The sequence below is a fragment of the Thalassophryne amazonica genome, chromosome 15 (assembly GCF_902500255.1).
Source record: "Thalassophryne amazonica chromosome 15, fThaAma1.1, whole genome shotgun sequence".
Classification (NCBI taxonomy): Eukaryota; Metazoa; Chordata; class Actinopteri; order Batrachoidiformes; family Batrachoididae; genus Thalassophryne; species Thalassophryne amazonica.
In genome coordinates this window covers 14,433,547-14,440,797 of record NC_047117.1, presented here as the reverse complement: position 1 = coordinate 14,440,797, position 7,251 = coordinate 14,433,547, and the positions used below count along the sequence as shown (strand labels likewise).

Sequence of the window (7,251 nt, the reverse complement as noted above, 5' to 3'; positions counted from 1 at the left end):
CTAAATGTGAGTACAAACATGGAATTTAAATCGATTGGAGTCATCTGTACCTTTAGAAGCATATCATAGTAAATTAGACACATTCAACAAGTTAAAGACTCTATTGTGAATTTTAATGAATTGCTCATTCTTTTGGCTTGTCCTGTTTGACTTGGTGTTGATTTGCAGGCAGTTGTCAGACGATCCCCAAAAATTGAATTCAAGTTGAAAACAGGTGCATGCTCTATAGCATTAGGTTTGTTTGTTTATTTATTTACTCATTTATTACAGTAAACTGAGGAAGAACATTTAGCAACAGTATTGTGTGTTCTCACCCAGCGGTTAGTGAAGTAGGTGAAAACACTCCTTCACCAGAATGACTTTCAACATGTCAGGTTCCATCACAGCCAGTATGGGCTCCTGAACTCGTAGGACCTGACATTTTCACAAACGTAGGAAATTACACTGAAATTACTGTCAGATGTTCAAATCTACAATGGTTTTTTGTTTGTTTGTTTTTTTTACATTGGATAATGTGATAAGTACAAGCGACCAGCCATTAGGTACACCTGTTCCAAACAATACCTTCCACACAAATATATACATAAATACATCAAAGTACTTTTGAGCACTAGACTCAGTCTAATATTTAAAATGCTTTTAAACTCACCCCCATATTCTTCCGTACTTTGAAAGCAGACGTGGTCATCTTTGTAGTAAATCTGGTAAGAGTAAGGAGGGAACAAATTCATTATTATCTACCAACAATATGGGATTGAAATGAGTAACAGAGTACATCCATATTTCATTTCATTTCATTCATTTAATTTCATTCAGTTCCAACCACACAACCAAAATCATTCCAAAAGAAAACATAACAAACGTAACAATACACCTGAATGAAAGGGGGTAGAAAGAAGCGACTTATATTATCTACCCCTTTTTACAGAAGATTAACTTCCAAATTAAATAATAATCACATTATTAACATTACAATCAGAATATCTACAAAAGGAAAAGAAAAATAAACAGTAATAAAAATATACATGCTGTTTCATTATTACAACATCAGGTCGTATTTCTGAATTATATTAATTTTAACTGCCTTTTTAAATATATTGCTTGATTTAGCTTCTTTAATTTCCTTGTTCAGATTATTCCATAAACTGACTCCCTTGACAGAAATGCAACGTTCCTTCAATTTAGTTCTGAATCTTGGTTTGTTAAATATCTCTGTTCCTTTTAAGTTGTACTGGCTTTCTCTTTTTTCGAAATTGTTCTGGATGTTAGTTGGTAGTATTTTTTTGTGAGCCTTAAACATTGTCTGGAGAATAGTGTAATCAACCAGGTCATGAATTTCAACAAATGTAACTGCAGGAATATTGGACTCGTGTATTCTCTATAATGCCTCCGACTAATTAACCTTATTGCTCTTTTCTGTAAATGAAAAGTGAATGTGTAAATGTTTTGCAGGCATTTCCCCATATTTCAATACAGTAGGACAGATGTGGAACAATCATAGAACAGTATAATATATAGTCCTTTCTCATCTAATATCTCTTTTACTTTGTGTAGTATAGCAATCATTTTTAATAATTTATTCTTTGTATAGTTAATATGTGATTTCCAACTCAGGTTCTCATCAATCATGACACCCAGAAATTTGTTTCCGTCACTCTTTTAATTTCTACACCATCTATAATAATTGGGGTATTCATACTTTTATCTCTATTACTAAATATCATAAAATTAGTTTTGTCAAAGTTAAGCGATAATTTATTAATGTCAAGCCATGTTTTTATTCCCATGAATTCTTTTTTGACTACTCTCAACACATGTTGTAAATTTTTACCAGAATAGAAAAATGTGGTATCATCAGCAAACAGAATACAATGTAACATCTTAGATACATTAACAATATCATTGACATACAGTGTAAAAAGTTTTGGTCCAAGGACCGACCCCTGAGGTACCCCACAGGTAACACTTAATAATCCAGATCTTACGTCGTTTACCTGTACAAACTGTTTTCTGTTGACTAGATAGCTTGATACCCATTTGTGAGCAACCCCTCTGATTCCACATTTATTTAATTTTTGAAGAAGTAAAGTATGGTCAACGGTATCCAAAGCTTTTTTGAAGTCCACAAAAATGCACACAAAAAAAATCCTTATTGTCTATTGCAGTGTATATTTCTTCAGTTAGTTCCATAATTGCCATGGCTGTAGAGTGACTAGTTCGAAAACCATACTGATTATTACTTAGAATGTTATATTTATCAAGGAACTTATCCAATCGATTTAGAAATAATTTCTCTAATATCTTGGAAAATTGTGGAAGCAAGGAAACTGGTCTGTAATTAGAAAAAAACATGTTTATGCCCACTTTTATATAGTTGAATTACCTTAGCTGTTTTCATGCTATCAGGAAATGTTCCTGTTGAAAATGACAGATTACAAATATAAGTAAATGGTACAATGACTGATTCAATAATGTTCTTAACTAGAAACATGTCTTGATCATGACAATCTGTTGATCTCTTGCTTGCACAACCTCCAACAATGTTCAGTATTTCTTCCTCTTCAACCTTGCCAAGAAAGATGCTGTTCACATTGTCCACAATTAGACTTCCAACTGCAGTTATCACCCTTTGTTTTGGAATATTAGCCGCTAAATTTGGGCCCACCCTTACAAAAAAATCATTAAAACTATTCACTATTTTTTGTCTTATCTTGTATGCATACATTTTCTTTCACAAAATAATTTGGAATCACTGGTTTCTCTTTGTGATTTTTTTTTATTACATTATTAATTACTCTCCATGTAGCTCTTATGTTTTTCCTATTTTTATCAAGTAATTTACCATAATATTCCTTTTTGTGCTTTTTTATTATCTCTACTCGTTTATTTTTATACCGCTTATATCTAACCTCATCATCTCGTGACCTTGATTTTAAGTAACATTTATATAAATTATTTTTCTTTTGCAGGCATTTCTTAACCCTTTAGTCATCCATGGTTTGTCAACAGCATCCCTCCTGGCAAAATTCATCAGTTTACAGTTTTTATGATACAACATTGTGAAAATTTTCATAAATGCATCATATGCTTCATTGACATCATTTACAAATATTCCATCCCAATTCTGGTTTTTAAGGTCTTCCTTTAGTGCCTGTAATGCTTTTTCGGATCCGTCTCTGACTTTTATTTTTATTGGTGGTTTCCTTAATATTATAGCAGTTTTTTTCATATATAGCAAACACAGGTAAGTGATCACTCACATCCGTTATTAAGATTCCGCTCACTACTTTTCCAACGATTATATTAGTAAATATATTGTCAATTATAGTCTCACTCTGAGATGTGATTCTTGTTGGTTTTGATATCATTGGAACTAGACCCAAACTAAACATTGTATCAGTAAAAACATCAAAAGAGTGAAGTCCACTGTCCATATCGATGTTGAAATCACCACACAAAAACACTTCTTTGGCTTGGATTTGGTCAAACAGTTCTGTTATAATGTCAATGAATGACTCTACCTTAGTTCTGGTGCTCTATAGACACAGCTCACAAGTACATTTTTTGATTTCTCGTTTACTATTTCCACAGTTATAATTTCCATTATATTATCAACCACTGATGTCATATTGCTAATGACTTTGCACCTCACGGATGAGTTGATATAGAAAGCTACCCCCCCACCTCTTTTATTTTTTCTATTTACATTATATAAATCATGTCCTTCGATCTGAAGTTCATCTAACTCATCATTCTTTATCCAGGTTTCAGACACAGCAATTATAGTAAAATTGTCTTTAAACTGTTTTAAGTAATCTTCTGTTTTAGATAATTACAATTTAAACTTCTGCTATTAAAGTGAATAATGGATAGGTTACCCTTCATCATTATCTTATTCATAAACTGCTCGTCAGTATAATAATCACAGTTATTACTTTCAAGGATTGATAAATTGTGATCTGTATCCCTATCTATGTTGTATATCTTGTCATCTAAATCCTCTACTATCATATGTGACCATGTTTAGTGTAAATATCACTCTCCATCAATCACAGAATTCTTGTCAATGATACTCCCTGAATACTGAGCATGTTCTCATTTATATTAATCAAGTTCTTTTAGTTCTCTTATCATAATCACCTTTGCTTCCTGTGGTGTTCCCTTCAGTCGGATCATTACTTTGCAGTTTCTTGTACACGTTGCTTGAATTTTGTTCAGTCTCAGGAACCTTGCCTGTCTGGCAATTTCAGCATTCTTTTTTGTTAGATGTTCATTTATGTACACACCAGTTCCTTTCAGATATTTTGCTTGTCTCAACAGGTCAATTTTATGCTTTTGATTCACAAAATGAACCACAATTGCTGGTTTTCTCTTTTATATTAAGTTAGCTATGTATTAAAATCCAGTACTTTTTGTAAGCTTTCTTAAAAGGACATATACTTGCAAGGACATATACTTTGCACATCCCTGTCATATAAATTTCATCAGCGAGAAGTCTTCAAGTGGTAACCTTACGTTATTTGATAAGGATGTGCACTGACAACTTGGCAACCATGTGGCTCGAAACCGATAAAACTAATCATGTGGTAAAATAAAAAATAGCATAGCAATAATAATAAACAAGAGTCATCAAGAGATGACATATCCCCCCCGGTTACCACAAATCAGTAATACAAAGTACACTTGAGATATCGCGCTAACAAATGTGCCGATGACAATATCTTGAATATCTCGCTGTGACCTTGAAATTGACCCCAAGGTCACTGTAATCGACTGGTGTCAGGTGGATCAGCCAAGTACACCCTTCTGCTAAATATGAATGAAATTATTCAACTGGTTCTTGAGATATCGCACTAACAAGCAAAAACGGACAGACAGACGGACATACTGATCACTATATGGGGGATAAAAAGTAATAGTCTGTGTTCTATGTTAGCATGTTGGTATTGAGAATGCTGGGTTATTTAATACACTTCTGATCATCATGTGCCCAAACTTGACCATTTTAAACTTTGATCCCTGTGACCTTGACCTTTGCTAAAACAAACCTTTAAGGGCAATTCTGGTGTTAACTGTCATCCACTTGTCAGGTTTGGTGAAAATTGGCCAAATGAAATGGAAGGAGGAGTGGAACAAATAGACAGATAAACCAAAACTATTGACAAAAACAAACCCATTAAAGGCAAATTCTAGGATCATCTTCCAACACACGGCGGAAATTGACCCAGACACCGCGTAGGAGTGTTGGAACAAGACAAACACTTCTTAACTTCATTGTTGTGGTGGCATTCCCTCGGTGCCAAAGAAGATTATCGATTGGTCAGTTACTGGAGAGCATGGTGGAATTGATCTAGAGATGCCTGTGTGTGGATTTGTTAAACGTGGGAATGTCATTGCACGCCGACAAGCACACGGTCCTTGACAGATCCTTAGCCTGGCCCAACGGCTGGGGAATCCCAGATGATCAGGATCTTTGGGTTACAAGTCATCACCTTTTCTGCCTGATCCACCATCAAGGACTACTTGTTTCGCCAGAGACCCGTTAGCCATCTTGTGTTCAGGGTTCTTATTGAGCCTTCACGGTTACTCTAGCGTCCGCGGGGCACACAAGGTCCCCATCGTATTTCAGCCCAACAGGCAATCCCCTACTTGATCCGTTACCCAGGTGTCACAGCGCAGACAAAGTGGGTTGGATTTTGACTCCCTCTCAAATGATAGAACTGGATGGTAAAGAGCGTTGCCACCTTCGAGTGCGCCTTTTTTGATAGCATCATTGTTTTCTAAATCAGTCCTTTTAGTAAATATTAATGACTTGAAGGGTTTGACAAAGATTTGCATACTTTGCTGTGCTTGCCAATTGTGCCAAAGTACATCACTGGCTTCCGACCAGGGATTCCATCTTGTCAAATATTCCATAAGGTCCAGTATCTGTACCTGGACAGAAGAGAAAGTGTTACTGTAAGTCATTTACTTAAAGCCAGATGAATGAAAGTTTAGTAATTTCACTGAAGCTTGTTTTTGCCTCGAGAGTTATTTCACTGCTTGATGTCATATTCTTACACAATAAATAAGCAGACAGAAGTAACCAGCAGAGTCCATGTTTCTGCAGAGAAGAACGGCAAAATGTCCATGATGTTGTCTTCCTGAGGAAGTCACCCTTTTTTTTTTTTTTGTTCTCATGCTGTGCAGTGGGCTGGGTCTCTTTGTGTGCTGGTACATAATGCTGCATTCCTGTTACCATGAAATGTAGGATTTTTTTCCCTTTTAAAACATACCTGGGTTTAACCACAATTGGAGTAAAATTATAATTTTTGGAGATTATACTACACTGTGTGCACCTGTGCTTTCCAGCCACTTTCGAAAGAGAAAAATGTATGTTGCATTGACATTTTTGACAAAAGTTTCTCTGACTTCCTTCCGACTGCTGCAGTGTGTTTCAAGATATGAGGTTGGACATTTTCAAGTTGCCATGAATGCAACAGATGAACTATGCCTCATTTGGCAACAAATTGCTTTCCTTTTTTTTCTAGAAGCTGATGGTGGAGTTTTAAAAATCTCTCATACACCTTTTAAATGCTCTGTAGTTTTAAATCTTTTTTTTCCTGGATAAAATAATAATAGTGCACACATCTCTTAAAGAGACGGGTGTATTGATATTAGGCTATTCCATCTGATTCAGACAATTTTACTGATTTAAAGTGTTTTACAACATAACACATTCACACACTGGATTCAGGCAGCTGTCATGATACACATCTGGAGCAACTTGAGGATGAAGGACCTTCAGCTGTAGTAATGAGATTAGTAACCGGTGGCCCGATGACCGTCCAGTCATAGGTTCAAGCCTGCTGCTCTGTCCTTTTGGCTGCTGCTTCATCGTGAGTTCATTTGGCTCACTTTTTTGTTGTTTGATCATCTGGCTTCCCGACATATGATGTCACTAATTTTTATCCTCACATCAGTTCATATTGTTAACCATTAAACTATTAATTCCTACTTCATACATACATACCTACATATTTACATATACAAATACTCATTAAATTTTTTTTTCCCATTTCTGTTTCATGTTTCCTTTTTGTGAATATTTACAAATAAAATAAATGAAGGTAATCAATACTAAATTAAATAAATGCTTTCCTAATGATTATACCCTGACTATATACCCATACTCTGCACATATAATATACCTACACACACATATGAATCCAGGTATATTAAAATGTCTTTACAAAGTGCCTTTGTAATAAT

General features: G+C 35.0%; 1 long non-coding RNA gene across 1 annotated transcript; it reads right to left on the bottom strand.

The window, feature by feature from the left end:
• Window positions 1-341: 341 nt before the first annotated feature.
• LOC117526486 lies at window positions 342-6,151 on the bottom strand. The gene is made up of 4 exons (XR_004565303.1): window positions 6,061-6,151; window positions 5,841-5,934; window positions 650-701; window positions 342-414 (listed from the first exon to the last, which is right to left on the bottom strand). It is a non-coding gene; the product is annotated as an uncharacterized LOC117526486 (long non-coding RNA).
• Between the last annotated feature and the right edge of the window lie 1,100 nt (window positions 6,152-7,251).